This window comes from Cygnus atratus, chromosome 6, assembly GCF_013377495.2.
Source record: "Cygnus atratus isolate AKBS03 ecotype Queensland, Australia chromosome 6, CAtr_DNAZoo_HiC_assembly, whole genome shotgun sequence".
NCBI lineage: Eukaryota > Metazoa > Chordata > Aves > Anseriformes > Anatidae > Cygnus > Cygnus atratus.
Genome location: NC_066367.1, coordinates 26881384 through 26897348, shown reverse-complemented (window position 1 = coordinate 26897348; position 15965 = coordinate 26881384). Strand labels below are relative to the sequence as shown.

The window sequence follows — 15965 nt, the reverse complement described above, 5'->3', positions numbered from 1 at the left end:
ATGCTTGCATTTCTTTGTCTTTCGCTTGCCGTTTTTGCCGCTTTATGTTTTTTGAGGGTGGAAAAGGGCCGTGGGGGGAGCCGGCCCGCAGCCCCCCGAGCTTCCCTCGCCCTTCCCGCACCGCCGGGGCCCGGCCCGCCCTGCCCGCAGCCCCGGGGCAGCGCTACTCACCGCGGCCTCCGCGCAGCGAGGAAGGGGAGCGGCCGCCTTGGCCGGGGAGCGGCTCCCTCCCGCCAGCCCCCGGCTCTGCCCGCAGCCCCCGGGGCACCCCCTCGTCTCCAGCCGGGCCGGGAGCCGCAGCCGGGAGGCGGGCGGGAGGCGCGGCCCTGCACGGGCCTGCGCGGCCCGGGGGTGCGGGCCGGGGGCCGGCGGCCGCCATCTCTGGGGGGTCGCTGGGGGCTGTGCCGTGCCCCGTCCCTGCCTGTCACCAGGAGGGCACGGCGCCTGGTGGCTGGCCCCAGCACAGCCGGGAACAGAGTTTTTGGGTCTATTTATATTATTTTTTGGTGGGAAGGGGGATTGAGAAGCGGTTGCTTGTTTTTGTAAGCGCTTCCAAGCCCTTTTAAGTCAGCGTTTAGCCCCAGATCCTCTTTGCAAGCTTTCCGCGGAGCCGCGGTCCCGCTGCTTGCTTGGGCTTGTGTCCTTGGCGTCCTGCACGTCTGCTGCAGCTTCCATGGTTTCTTCTTTATTTTATTTATTTTGCTCTCTGTTTCTCCTTTACAGCTACGTGAGGCTTCACAAAACAATCAGGATTGAAACTCCCCCGCCCACATGTGCCTCTATTTTCTACATTGACGTGTTTTCCTGCTTTGGGGCGAGGCTACTGCTTCTTCATTAGTATTGTGCCTGGAAAAAAAAATTACACGTGTAATTGTTTTTTCAAGTTATAAGTGGAGGCCAATAAATACACCCAGCCCAGAGCAATGCAAAGCACGTGGCCTGGGCTAGATGAATAATATGAGCATCTTCAATTAAAATTTACAGTATGTGCCAGTATGGTGGTAATGTATGCTTCTGATTTTTCATGCTAGTTTTTCTGGAGTTGTTGAGAGGCCGGACCAGAGCCTCAGTACAGAACTTTCCCCAGAGCCTCTTAATTGCCTCCTGCTAGGGATTAAAAACAAAACAAAACAAAAAAACAAACCCCAAAACAAACCCACACATCTTTCATAAAAAGAAGTCTGAGATCATTAGCTAACATTTGGAAGTCCCTCAAATTAACATGCGTGAAGGACTGTGGCCAAACTCCCACTGGCTCCCATAAAAGCAGTAATCAGTCCTTCAAGCAAGATTCTCTACAAAATAACACCCAGAAGCCCCTGCAGAAGGGATTTGCCAATCTCACCATCTGACTAGATTAAAAACAGCAGTAACAATGTGATAATTGACAGGAGAAACTTCCTTGACAAGGAATGAATCAGTGTTTATTTTTAGCATTTTTCCCCAATGCTTTATTTAAACGAAAGATTAACTAATTATTTCCGTCATTATATCGTCCTCACTAGCAACAGAAGGTGGCAGATCCTTACGTGTCTGCTCGGTTGCTGCAGAACACGAGCAGCTCTGTTACTTTGCTTCAGCTCATCCTTTGAGGTCTGTGAGTGCCCTGGACGGGTGCTGTTGTGCCAGCTGCCCTTTTTCTTTCTACAGTAGTCTTATTGACCTGGAAAGTATCGGGGCTTCGCTTGGCCTCACCCTTAAATTTAGTATTCCCCCCATCAATGTTGTTATTTCCTAAATGGTAAGCCTTAAAAAAATCTTCAGAAAATGGAAACTAATTTTCTGTGTGTTCCACCTTTGCTCCAATGCTTTGCTTGAAAAACAGGGCAGCGTTAATCCTGTCACTGCAACTGCCCACAGCAGCCTGTTGCAATGTCAGGGCACTTGCATTCCAAACAGATAAAGCATACAGGAGCCGGCAATAAAATCTTATCTGGGAGAGGGTGGCTCACCTGAAAAGAGGGCATTTGTTACAGGACAAATGCAAGGAAGCTGGTCATAGTCCCAATGACACCAAATAATATCTGTTTCTGGTCATAAGCCTTTAGGTTCTGCTTTGTTTTGAAACGGGGGACTTGATGTGTTTTTCTTGAATTTTGAATTGTGGGCATGGGTTTAATTAGCAGAAAAGGATCGGATCTATTTGAAAATGTCTGAGTTGTGTGGGTGGGCTTTTTTTCTTTTTTTCTTTTTTCTTCTTCTTCCAGCTATTGTGGAACTAAGAAACATAAATGGCAGTTTGTTTCATTTTTCTACATATCTATAATATGAGGATCACTACAAAACCTACAGAGAGCTGATTTACTGGTCTCTCACAGTCTCAAAGCAATTGTACCATGCTAAAATCACAGGTAAAATTACATTAATCTTAGTCCTAAAGAGTGAATCTCATTGTTAGCATTCAAGTGTTTATTCTTCTATGACAAATATTTGTGCAGAATTTCTTTTGCACACTCCTTAATATTTCAGATAATTTTGAATGTGACTACTTGATCTAAGCCACTTCTAGGTAAAATAGTTCATTTTTTTACTATTTTAGTGCATACCTGATCATTCTTAAACAGAGTAAAATGTCCTCAGAATTGGAAGACCATAGAAATCATGGTAAATGATCAAGTTCTTTATATACAGCCCACTGGTCTCTTGCAGAGTTTAAAGGGAGAAATTCAATTGCTGTATTGCCTATGGGAGCAAGTTGAGTCTTTGGTAACTGATCTCAAATATTAGTGCAAGAGATGCATCAAAGGGGAACTATACCCAGAAATGAAAGTATCCTTCCTCCTGTTTCTACATCTCTTGAGGAGACCATTGCAGACATGGCTGCTTGTTGGGATGAGCTCTCTGTCTTGCAAGTATTATCTGCAATGGTTACCTCAGATCCCCAGATAATTTAATTTCTGTTTAGATGAATGTAGAACGCTAACAGGAGCATTGTACAAAATGATTTAATCTGTGGGCAATCAGGCCAAACAAATCCATGAATCATTCATAATCTTTCATATGCATCTGCATTGCAAGAGATACAGTTAACTACAAAGGGAAACATTACAGATGGGGGGGTGGGTGAGACAGGGAATAAGGTAGATCAGTAAAATCGGCATGAAATACATTCTTATTTTTTTAACCAGAATTTATTTTATTGGCTACAGGCCAAGTCCAAAAACTAAGGGCTCAGGTCAGAATTTGAGCTCCTAAATCTAAAACAGAGATGGTGAAAAACCCCAGCGAGCTGCGTCTGACCTTGCATCATGCCTGAATTCCCAAGCCACCTTACGTTTTTTTAGGTAAGCTACTCGGCTACAGAGAGCTTCTCTGCAAGTGCCCAGATCTGTATCCGTTCAACAGAGCTGAGCAGCTTGGCACGCACTCATATCTCAGACAGGAGCTAAAACCTATGTGTTACTCCACGCATGTCCCCAGAGTGGCTCAGTTCAAGAGGTAATCTTCAAACCCCTCTAACGTATGCCAGTGGGGCTGAGTCTTCACAAATGCAACTGAACCCATTCCTTCTAAAAAGATGTTTTTGTGATATACTGCAGTGGGTAAAGCATTTATCCAGGAGGTGGAGGAGTTCAGGGCCCGTTCCTTGCAGATCAGAGATATCAGTAGTCACACTGATGTCTGCATACAGAAGTGTTCACCTGAACCCAGCTTCAAAGCTTGATCACTCTCATTTGTGACCCTGCACAGGACATACTACAGTGGGTGGTGAAGCTCAGTACAAGGATACTCAGATTAGCACTGGTCAGAACTGGGTAACGCCGTGCTATCAGAAAGGGCTGAAAAGGAGCAGAGTTTATTAGCTGCAGTGCAGTGTGTGTTGAGATGATGGTAGTGCCTCTGAGCCTAGCCAGCCCAGGAACCTCTGTCTTCAGCACATTCCTACATTCAGGCAAGCAACCATCTACTTCAAATTACTAATTTTTAATAGAAGTGCTCATTTCAGTCCAGCAATAGTTAGCTGGTAGTTTGGATGTGCAGCTATCAGATTAGTAGGTATAACCCACGCCACTTACTAGTCAACTCTGTGGGGATTTCTCCCACGAATCCACACTTAGGAACATCCGCTGGATGGCACTCTTGTGCCATAGAGTATGTAAGCATTTGTGATTTTATTTGGCTGCAAATACAGACATCTTTTAAAGTCAAAGAACTGAGTTCACTCTCCTGTATACCATCATAAATTTGGAGTGACTTCATATAAGGCATTCAGTTTAATTTAGAGTTGCACCAGTGTAACTGGGAGAAGAATACGAAACAGATGTTGAGAAGCAGTACTTTGGCTATTAATTCTATCAATAAAGTTTTGAACAATTTATGAAACTTAAGGCATAGAGGCTGTGGTCATGAAAGACCAAGGGCATCCAGCTTCAGTTCTTCTGTGTTGTTACAGACTACACTAAATTCTAATAATCAACCCTTATGCTTTTACCTGCCAGTGTTTTTTACTCTTAAACCTGCTATATCATACATACCATTCTACAAAGATACAAGAAAATTATTTTATGGCTGGCTGCAAAACAAGAAGCTATCTTCATTTCAAAAGTCAACATTTGAAGACTTTGTTTTAAAGTGTCTCATCTTTATGTTCAAAATGTTTGAAGAATGGTATGAATCCTAAATATTAGACTTTTATTTTGAAATAGTTGGAAAATGGCTCTATTATTTTTACATAATTCTGTGAAAGTGTTTTTTTGTTTGTTTGTTTGTTTTTTCCCAAAAAATCTAGTTTTCTGAAAAGAAATCAATTTTGGACTAAATTTACAAGTTGTGATTATCTCAGATCTCTGGTGAAATTGAATCATGTCCACAAGAACTCTTTGATAAAGATAACATATTTGGCTTAACTTTTCCTGTACATGTGTCATGTATCAATGAAGGGTATGGGAGAATACCAGGAAATTTCTGTAAATACATTTGAACATCAGGGAAATATCTTAATGAAATTTGTTCTGCTTCTTTTCTGTTGGTCCTGTAATAAGCTTCACTTCTCCCAAACCTGAATCTGTACAGTACTCTGAATATCAGGAATATCTGGTAAGTCAAGAACTGTTTCAGCGAGGTCACCTTCTACATCTTCGCCTTCTCTAAAACCAATGAAAAAGCTAGGATTTAACATAAGTTGAACCATTTTCTATTTTGGGGTTGGTAAGTATATATCTGGTTTCAGCCAGGGAAGGAAGTGCTCAGAGTGTTTTATCACAGCCAGCTCTTGTGATTTACTTCACATAACTGGAAGAAGGCAATCATGTAAATAGGGTCTAAGGTTTATTCTTGGGAAATGCACAGTTCCACAGACTTGGGATCTTTAACTTATATTTTTGGTTATCACACATATGCTGTCAATTTAAATCTCTATTTGTAGCATGAGAATAATACCACACTAATTCTGTGGTGCTTGGTAGGAGAGCTCCTGTACCTGTGCTAAATGTACTCAGAGGCAAACCTGGCCGGTTCAGCGTAAGTATGTTCAAGGATACCTTTCCTATCCTCCCTAGTTTTGTCTTATTCCAGAGGTCATCATGGCCCTAGCATAATCTGGTTACTCTGGGAAAATGCTCTAAATTAAGGATTGGCTTTTTTGGTTGAACAACTCAACCTGAATCTGTTCAGAGAACAGGCTGGAAACTCTTGTCTTCCCACACTTCTGCCCTTCCATCCCTCAACTTTATTCTGGGACTTGCAGCATCCACAGTTGATGGGATGATCTGCAATTACCCCATAAAGAACTCATGCCTCGCCCCCTTTCTTTTATATGCTGTTTCCATCTATTGAGTAGCTGGTAGTTAACTTTTTTTTTTTTTTAAATCTGTTTTATGTTTTAATAACCCAGGGCAATTTATGGTTTCTTTGCACTCGATATTGTAGATTCTGGTAGTTGAGAGAGACACTCTGTCATGGAGCTTACAAGCTCCAGGTAGCACAAGTGAAGGACTGAGATCCAGAGAAATCAAGTGATTTGCCTAAGGTAACATGCTAAGTCTGTGGCAGTGCTTATCTACCCAATTTGGTTATCTAATGCATGTAGGCACCACTGCATGTGCTGGTGTATGTATCAACCACAGGAGTGCTAAAGCTGGAGAAGTTCATTTGGGGGGGAAAAAAAAAAAAAAAAAGGAAAGGAAAGAAAGAAAAAAAGGGTTGCTTGGCACTACTTTTTAGGCCTTGCAAGAAATTTCCACTTTTTCATTCTTCCAGTACCTTGGAAATGCATATACTCTTGGGATCTGCATCTTAAAATGTTGTTGCAAACTGGAATAACATCTGTTAAATGCAGCCAAAAAACATCTGGTTTTCCCTTCCTGGAACCCTGAGCTAAGGCAGCCGTTTTCCTGTCAGCTATGCCGAAGAGTGAAATCAGTTCAATAGGTCAGTGTGTTCTCTCAATTTCTGAGTTCCCAGTTTCTTATTAAAAAGATGGCCAGCAATGAGAGTAAAGAGGGGAAAGAAGATTCTGTTTAATGTACATATTAGTCTACCAAAACAAACAAACAAAACAACAACAACATTTAGCTTCAGACTAAGTTAAATAACTGGTAAGAGCAGAGCTATTAAGCACTAGAAAGAGCACCAAGGATTGTTTGGGACTGTAAGATTATTAGTCTGGTAATGGTTTTATCTTTTATCATTGGGAATAACAATCTGATATGAGTCCCACTCAAAACGGTGTTAAAATCTCACACTGATGGTCACAGGGCTTTGGATTTGACTCTAATATCACTGGTAGATGGCCTAGGGCAAGCTGGTCACCAATATGCAGTATATTAATCACTAGATTGTCGTAACTCTCATCCGAGCAGCTGCAGGCAATGCAGTGGTTGCAGAGTCAGAAATGGCTGGTGCGTTGTATACACTGGGCCTTCAACAACTGCTCGCTCCAGTGGAGTCAAACTGAGGATAGGTGAGGGGAAATACAAGTTAATAATAAGTTCATAATAATAACAAGTTAATAATAAGTTCAAAGGCCTCAAGTAAAGAAGACCATAAGTATTTTGTGTAGGAGTTAGTTCTTACATTTTCAGCTCTTTGTGCTTTGATAATGCCTTGGACAAACAAACGTCATTGAGAACTGTACAATTTCCCCCTTCATCTTTAAGAAGTGAACCAAGACTCGTAAAGGCACTTAGATGCTTAGGTTCACTCTGAAATCCTCAGACATTAAAAGCATAACTAATGCTGAGGGCATGTGCCATGATCTGATATTTAATTGTCAGTGACAATCTGTATCACCCAGTCATTAGGAAACTGGTAGCACAAGATGGCAGGCCCCTCCGTATCCTGACTGAAAAATGGCAGCAGCCTTGTTTTTCAGGCACAATGTCAAAGAGAACTGGGAAAAGAAATGCTGTGACCTTCTGCCACAAACATTTTGGTGAGGCAAAATGGCAATTCTTTTGGCCACAAGAGCCCTATTTCTTCTACAGATGTAATTTGCCACCACTTGCATGACTGAAAAGCAAAACTAGTCGGGAGGTAGGTTTTCTTCAGTTTTTGTCTGAAGTGTGACCTTTCTCTTCCAGTCCATGAAATTAAACTACTAAGGAAGTGAGTCCTAATCGGAGGAAGAGTATTCAGAATGAATTTAGAGATGCAGCACTTTCTGTGGCGGGGTATCCCAAAGTGCTGATGGTACAAATTAACTCATGGGGTCAGGCCTGTGTGCACAGAGGAAACTTGCTTAAGGCTGATAGAGTGCAGGAAGGGGAAAGGGAGTTGTACAGCTTGTGGGCAGTTACAAGCAGCTTCCTGATACTATTTACTTTTGTCTCCTTCAGAGCAGAGATTGACTTTGCTTTGATACATCACCAGTGGCAAGTGTCATTATTGTTATCGTGTCCATTATGCACTGCCCAACACTCACAGTCTGATACTGAAGCGACCATTCCCCAGCTGGTCTGTTACTATCTAAAAGGACACAGTGGTGTGGCCCACCCATACCCCAACTAGGCTACAGTCAAATGCATTCTTTGATTAAATAAGATCTAGTCTAACTGCCAAGACTATGCCATTTTACTTTACAAACAGCAAGAAAAGGCTGTAATAGCACATGGATATGGAAAATGCTTTTGTCAATGAATAGTCGGGAATTGAATGACCTAGTTTAATTTGTGATCCAGGGGGTTGTAGCCTGTTTCGCTCAAAGTCATCTTCATCTGTTCTCTTCAGCCTCACCCCATTTTTGTATTTGGCATATACGCACTTTGTCCAAACACAGATAGGGTTGTGTGTTTGGCACATCGGTGTTTGGAATTCCCATGCATGCTCAGAGTTTATTAAAGAACCAGTGTTAATTACAGGAAAATCCTACATGCTGTGAATGCTTCTACACAGCTTGAGTTCCAACTTAGTCTCTCTGGTTAATTATGATTTTCTCATTTCTCCAGCTTTATGTAGGAACGAGGGACATCTAGTGGCTCAATGGAATATAGCAAATGAAGATGATAAGCTCAAAAAGGTGCATTGTTGTGCAAAGCAGACAATTCAGTAACTATTGAAGGCCTTCCAAGTGGTTGAAGTGCAGTTTGAATATATGAAATGACTTCAGCTTACACTAGGATAATCTGTGATGAATTTTAGTCTTGTGTTTCTCTCTGCTTGTGAAAAAGTGATCAGACTGAAGCTTACATAGGTTAAAATGTGTTTACTACCTATTTTCAGGAGGACTTAGTATTTTAATTCATTAGGAGAAGCTGGGGTACAGGAGGGATGGATAATAAACAGAGACAAATCCCAGAACACAGCCTTTATGTATTTTTTCTTCTTTGTTCTTTTTTCCCCAAGTGAACACACATATTTTATGCATGGTAATTCAGGATGCAATTAATTAGACCAAGTGATACCTGATAACTTACAATGACTAAAAATAACTGCAAAGAGCAGTTAAATGGAGAACTTCCCTTTCTGTACAATGCTTTTTTTTATTTTAATATTTAAATAATTATTTTCTTTAGCAAGTAACCCAGTCTGAATCATGTTTTTCTCTCCCTCCTTTCTTCTTATCCTAACCAATAACTATTAGGTATCCCTATAGCTTTTGTTACAAAAGATGAGATGCATATCATAGAAGCAAGAATATCTACATCAAATTGTAAGCTCTTTTTGTATTGTGAGCCTGTTTATATTAGGTTTGCCATTCTGTATTTTGTATTGAGTACTGAAAGTCCAGATTGACCTCAACCATGTCAGTCAACTATTATATTATTATACTACACTATATGTCAACTGTTATACAGCACAGTCCAGGGACAGTTCTTGACCTTTCCTGGAACAACTAATGTTCTCAACACCTAGCAGTCAAAGGCTGTTATCTCCGAATGTCTCTCACTCCTACCCCAGCCCCACAAAATGACTAATTTAATTTACACAGAAGGAGTTGGAGTATTTTGGCTGGAGTAAATGACAAAAGGAAGCAGTCTATGTATAAAGAGGGAGGCTTCTCCATAGATGAGAGCAAATCATTGCCAAATATTAAGACAAATAATCTGGAGAGAGCAACAGGAGGCATTCTATCTCACCTGAGATGCTGATAAAACTTGGAAGCCACAGGAGTGCGATCAGATTGAGAAAAGACAAATGACTTGCTATTTTGCAAAGATGTGTAACTTGAGAGGTTTTTTTTAAGGTTGGTGATAAAGAAAATCCTTTGCTCCACAAGTGGTTTTGGTTTTGGCTTTTGTCTTCCCTTTTCACTCTGAACGGGCCAACCTAGAAACTTGTAGGCCTTGGTAAAACTGAGAAAACCACGAATAAGCAAGCAGGGGGTTCTCCCATTCTGATTCACCAGTTCCAGGCCCACATCCTATGCTGATGGATTCTCAGTCCACCTATGCGTCTTTAAAATTATATAGGAGTAGTTATCTAAACACTGTTAAGATTGTGTTAGGAGCTTGGGACCCAGAGGTTGGGTCCAGTGTTTTAGGCTGATGTTGTGTGGGGTTGAATTTGCAAAGTTTATTTGGTTCATCAAGGCACACTGGAAGCAGGGACTTTGTAAACCTCCTAGGATTAACAAGTAGTGAACATATGGAGTATATGATAGCCCCTGCATTATAAAGATTAATGAAGGCACTTCTCCAGACAGAGTTGTTAGCAACCTTTATTATCATGATAGAATTCATAGTTTTAAACTCCTGAAGTTCTAGGCACACTAGAATGCACACAGTTACACTGCTGAGGTCCCACTTGTCTCCATTTTTTTTTCCAACAATACTTTGTTGTACAGAGAAGTTCCAATGAAGAGAGCTTCCAGAAAATTTTGCTGTTTGGGCCTCTTCCAAATGCTGTGTGAACACAGATATACCCAGACCCTATTGCTGACAACATTCAGGCTACATTTATCAGTATTAGGGAAAATTTAACTAAATTTATTTTAGCCGACAAGTAATCAAGTCTTTCTATTCCAGACACTTCTAAGAAGCAATGGCAAAGCTGAAGTAGGCCTGTGAAGTACCTGATGCAAGTGGGGTCAATTACCAGAGTGAAGAAAAAGCATTTTCATGAATATTTATTGAATGGGAAGGTAACTACTTCTTAAATTTTCACTTACTTTTGCTACTGTGAGGTTCTGGTTACCACCCAACCACTTTGCTAATTAATAGGACAGTATAAAATGAATCTAAAGTTACATAAGATTTAGCCCGGATTTCCTTTGTGAAAAGTTCTAGGAAAAATCAGCAATCCTGTACTGACCCAAGATTAAGGAAAAAGAGAGTGTATGTTGGGGACAGTTTGGAGTATGCCTTGCACAGCCTGTGAGTGAAAACGGCAAATGGGAGAGGTGAGATTCAATACCTGGTATCCTTCAGGCCTAAGGTCTCTTACAATGCTGGAAATCAGCCTGGGATTCCTCTCCTTTTACTTCTGTTGATGTTGGAGTGCCAACAGCAAAAACGCTATGACTGCTCAACTCCGGTTTCCACTCCTGCTGCCCTACACAGCTTTGAGTTTGCATTGCTTTGACTTACACATTGATGGGTACATATTTCTAACTAGTACAGACAGACACAAATTTCCTTTGACTAATCCTCCCCTGGCAAGTTGAGTCATCATATAGAAAAGGTTGTTTCTGCTTGTTCTCTGCTCAGATTATAATCCAGTCCAAACTCCAAAAAAGGCCAGGCCAATAGCATTAACAACTATGACCCTCTCTGTTTTCCTGCAGTACCAGAGGCAAAGTTGGAGAGATGTCTGTAGCTACCAGATTTCTGCAGGGGAAGATCTTCCTTGGAAATTACTTTGAAAGAAGCTGGCAAGGATCCTGGTAAGAACTTAGCCTTTTCTGTCCGTGTTTCTCTGTCTGTCAAAACAAGGCATAAGCCTTCCCTGCTTCAAAACAGTATTGTGAGGATTCATCAGTTAACATGTTTACATCACTAATAATGATTTTGCATTCTTAATCACCTAGACTTTAGTTCTTAGGAACACAAACTCATCCCACCCGTCTTAAAGACTTTTTCCCTCTTTTCATGTATCCATATTCCTCTTTGCTTAATGCTGCTGCAAAAGGCAGTTGCAGCTAGTGTTGTTCTTGGGCACCTGAAAGCAATTTTAACAGTCACACTGAATTTTTCCCGAGCAATGAAGTAATCAGCAAAGGAAAAGTAATTCTTCAATTTCTGTTTTTCCTTTTTATTAGTGTTGGAAAATGATTTATACATCATAGTGCTCAACTAAAATTTCTCATGACTGCTCTGACTCCTTGGCGTTGTCATGAGAAACAATCTCAACATATGTCATGAGGATCAATCTTAGCATATGTTTATAAAGCACCTTTCAGTCAAGAGACCTCTGAGAGGATTAATTGTGATCTAAACTGAAGTTGTCTATAGACATAACCCCAGTACAAACATCAGGTGTGTCTGTGCTTGTATGCTGCAGGACCTGTACCACTTGCTACCAAAAGGCCAACTTCTCTGGAACAGAACACAGCAGAAGACCAAAATGTCTGCAATATCTTAAACATGAAGTGTACTATCCCACTGAAATTGCACAGGCAACCTAAGTAAGCAAAATGATCTGCAAGCACCTGTAATCAACTTCATGCCAGAACTGTCAAGGTATTTTTAGCTATGAAACACTGTTGGAAATTTATTTAGGGATGTGACAGGTACCCAAATCTGGAGGTGGCGACCAGTTTAGTTATGGTCCTGCTGCCTTCCGATCACCCAAGTTATCCTTCCACACACAACCTTCCCTGCCCTGTGAAATGTGCCTTTGTTTTCTTCCTGCCATGATCCCTTTTCATTCTAGACAACACTTTCTCTCCTCCTGCTTTCTGTAAAAGTAAAACCTTGTTGCTGTTGTTTTTTTTTTTTCCCCATTTCCCCATTTTCATTTCCACACATTGTAGTTTCCTCCCATGTCCTTCCCAAGCTACTTCTCCATCCAGGTTCGCTATCAGGTACCTTATGCTAATGTGGGGGAGCATCCACAGCCTTATACATGCACAGAGTAACATGAGTTACCCTCCATATGGACTTCAGAGTGAGGGTGGCTGAACCCTCAAAGGGGATGCCCTGTGCAACTGGAATTTCCACCCTTGGAGAGATTCACACCCAGACTGGACATGGCCCTGTGCTGCCTGACCTAACTTTGAAGTTAGCCCTGTTTCAAGCGGGGAAAGGACCAGATGATCTCCAGAGGTTCCTTCTAATCAAAATTATTTAATGATTCAGTAATTCTAAATTGAAGGAAAATAGGGAGAGGAAGCAAGAATCTAAGAAAGATGGTCTTCTGGCAAGAGAAAAAAAGGAATACCACAAAACAAACCAGAGCCATGCAGAACTGGTCTGCTTTTCATCTCGCTTGCACTGAAGTAATTCAGGATGAAGTCAGATAAATGTTAAAATCAGTGGAGAACCAAGAAGAGAATCAGTATCAACATGCCTGTGGTTACTTCAGGCTTGCTTCATCTGCCTGGACTCAAGGCTTTGTTACTACTGTGTGTTGTCTTGTGAATATCCTCGGCTGGAATATTCCAAGCTACCACCTGTTTTGTTTCCTGCAGAAATGTAATGTAAACTGTATCCCAGCTTTTGAGAGGGGACTTCTCAAACTCTATAAAATTAAATGTATTAGTGATTTTAAGTCACACTCCTCAACCTCACAATTTCTTATGTCCGTGCAATTTCCAATGTCCTTCACTACACGGAACAACTAAAGACGATTAATCCTTGAATCAGAGATACCAGCAATTAGAAAAGCCCCTGGAGTCTTTATGAAGAAAATGGTTCTGTGTTCCTGTTTATTTCACTGCTACTGCTTTTAAAAGGTTTATTTAGGCAACACATCACTACTGGATAAACAAGCATTGATAATACTATCATCTGTTTAATAAATATTATGAATATTACAAAGTATTCTTCTTCCACTATGCTCCTAGACAGAACGAGTTCCTGAAATTGAAAGTCCACTAACAAAGCGCACAAACAGAACAAGAAATCCGGCAGCAAAATATTTCTGTTCAAACAATAGAGCTGAAAGAGCAACACCCTGTTGCACAGCACAGTAGAAGGATTTGTCTGACAAGTACTGAAACACAAAATACCAAATCATTAAACTGCTTTAATATGACAAGGTTCCCCCAAACCCAAGCCGTTAAGCCAAAGGCCAATACAGGAGCTTGAATATGACAGTAAATTACAATATATCACTCATGGGTGGTCTTAATGCTGAATCTGGGATGAATTACATGAAAAAAATCATGGGAACTTCTTAACACAGAAAAAGAAATCTGAAAGGCAAGCACAATGCCATAGCAGAGTACTTAGCAATTCCAAACAACGTAAAAATGTTGTGTGCTCGAAGGCTGTAGCAAATTTTCTTCTGATAGTGTTTTATGAGATTACAACAGAAATAAAAATAGCTTGGCAACTGGAGAGAAAAATAAGTGACTCCTTTATTAGTCCAATTGATAAAGTTGGAAAAAAAGTAGATAAGCTTTTAGGCATGCAGGTGCTTCTTCAGATATGAAACAGAAACAGCATACTTCAAAGATAAATTCAGGTTAGGAACAATTGTGTTGAGTTCAGACATCTGCTTTGCTTCAAGTGTTTACTAATTCCTTTTCTAAAGGCCATAAATGATGGTCTGTGGAATAAATTTATAATAATATAGCCCTGCAAATGGATTATTATTTCTAAAGTAGGTTTGCAAGTAGAAAGAGATCAAGCGAGTAAAACTTACCCTAGCAAATCTGCACAAAATCACATTGACTTTCCAGGAGATTTACAAGCCTGTTTGCTTACGTTGCTTTAGGAAATATTAATTGGATTCCTAAGTCACTTAGGTGCTTTAGACGATATTACTTTCACTGGAAAGGGCAATAAACAGGTCTGGGTATTGCCAAGGAGTGGATGATTGGGAGTCCTTGCTGCTTATGCAAACCCAGCTGTGGCTGCAGGGAGCTGGCAATGTGTGTTTGCCGGAACGTATCTTTCTGGGCAGCAAGGTCAGAGCTTGAGATGTGGCGCACGCACAGACAACAGACCGCGACAGGGAACACAACAGTGCTCTGAGGTGGCTCAGCTCTAGCACATCTCTTTGGCTATTCCTAGTCATAAGGTAAATATTGTTTCCTAAATTTGTCACTTTTATTTACTGAAACGGTTTTTGAAGAGGGTTGGGAAGGCGAAGCAGGAAAGTAATTCTCTGTTATTGGCCATTGAGGAATTTTGAAGCTGTTACTTTTTCAATCATCTACAACAGTTTCCTTGTTTTCAGAACGAGCGCATGATATCATATCCTGAGCCCTTCCCTTTTCTTGCAGCTCCGTGAGGCACTAGGAGGAGTCCAGCCACAGTCACCGGGTGAATTGGTCTGGAAACGGGAGCGGAGCTGCCCCTGCCATCCTCTGCCTGCCCGCCTGATTCACGCTCCCTGAGAAACTGCTGCTCTAGGACGAACGCCCTCCTTAAGCACAGTGAGTATCAGCTAAGAAAGCAGATGATCTCTCTAGCTTGTAATGTGGCACTGAAGAAAGATCACCTATGTATTTATGTGTGTGGAGCCAGGGACAGAAATACACGTGAAAGGAGAACTTGCTTTCGTTTTCTGTCACTGAGGTGAGAAGAAAAAGGAGCTCCCTGGCCCAGCTGGGGTGAGAAGAGGGATAGCAGCAATGGGGAAGGCTCTCAGGCTGCAGAGAGAGGGTTACAGATACGGGCTGGGTGCAGGAAAAGGACAAGGCGCACGTACTCTGTGAGGCAACCTACCCATTCGCTGTGGACAGACAGGAAAAAACAGCTGCTAAAATGTATACACAAGCAGCTCGGAGTGAGCACGTGGCATTGTGGTAATGCTGGGTGACAAGCACCTCTTGTTTGTTCTTAGTCTTATTTGACTTAACCAAGGCAGTAGTACTAGCTAGTAATAAGCTAAATAAAAAGAGAATAAAAGAACTAGATTTCTATACTAATATTCACTCATCCTGAAGCATACAGGCCAAGTAAACATATTAACAGTGAGTCATTGTTTCCTTTTAATATAACTGCATAACCCTTGCTGCTGTTGTTACTTCTCCATCTTGGTCTTTTAGCTCTGTAATGCAGATGGAAAGAAGAGCTAAATGGAAAGGTCCTGCCATTCTTGGGGGAGGGCCTAAGGTTTTGTCTGGATGTCTCTGCAATGCTAACTGGGTAGAAACTTATTAGCTATATCAAATATATATTTATATATATATATTATATATTATATATTATATTTATATATAATATATATATTTATATATATAATATATATATAATATATATATATTTTATATATATATAATATTATATATATAATATATAATATATAATATTATATATTATATATATATATATATATAATATTATATATTATATATATATATATATATATGGAGCCCGCCGGCTCCAGAGTTTTGTCTCCCCAGTGACCTGTGCTCGGTGCTCTGGCACAGCTGCAGGTAAACCCAGGGTTTTCAGCTGTTCAAAGAGCTTCTCAGC

General features: G+C 40.9%; 2 protein-coding genes across 6 annotated transcripts in view; one reads left to right on the top strand and one right to left on the bottom strand.

Annotated features, from left to right (window-relative positions):
* LOC118243142 (F-box only protein 42-like) overlaps positions 1–15965 on the bottom strand; it is a 33730-nt gene that overhangs the window by 15603 nt on the left and 2162 nt on the right. For 2 of the 3 annotated variants that reach the window (XM_035536932.2, XM_035536931.2), the window contains exon 1: positions 172–307. The exons of the other annotated variant lie outside the window; for it this stretch is intronic. The gene's annotated coding sequence lies outside the window, so the exon portion shown is untranslated. Of the gene's footprint in view, positions 1–171; positions 308–15965 lie in introns of those variants that run through there. 3 annotated transcript variants of the gene reach the window in all.
* The window catches only part of RALB (RAS like proto-oncogene B), a 44625-nt gene continuing 43140 nt past the window's right edge, over positions 14481–15965 (top strand). Inside the window, exons 1-2 of one of the 3 annotated variants that reach the window (XM_050711749.1) lie at positions 14481–14562; positions 14768–14920. The gene's annotated coding sequence lies outside the window, so the exon portion shown is untranslated. Of the gene's footprint in view, positions 14563–14758; positions 14921–15965 lie in introns of those variants that run through there. The other 2 variants (XM_035536927.2, XM_035536928.2) reach the window with 2 other exon arrangements.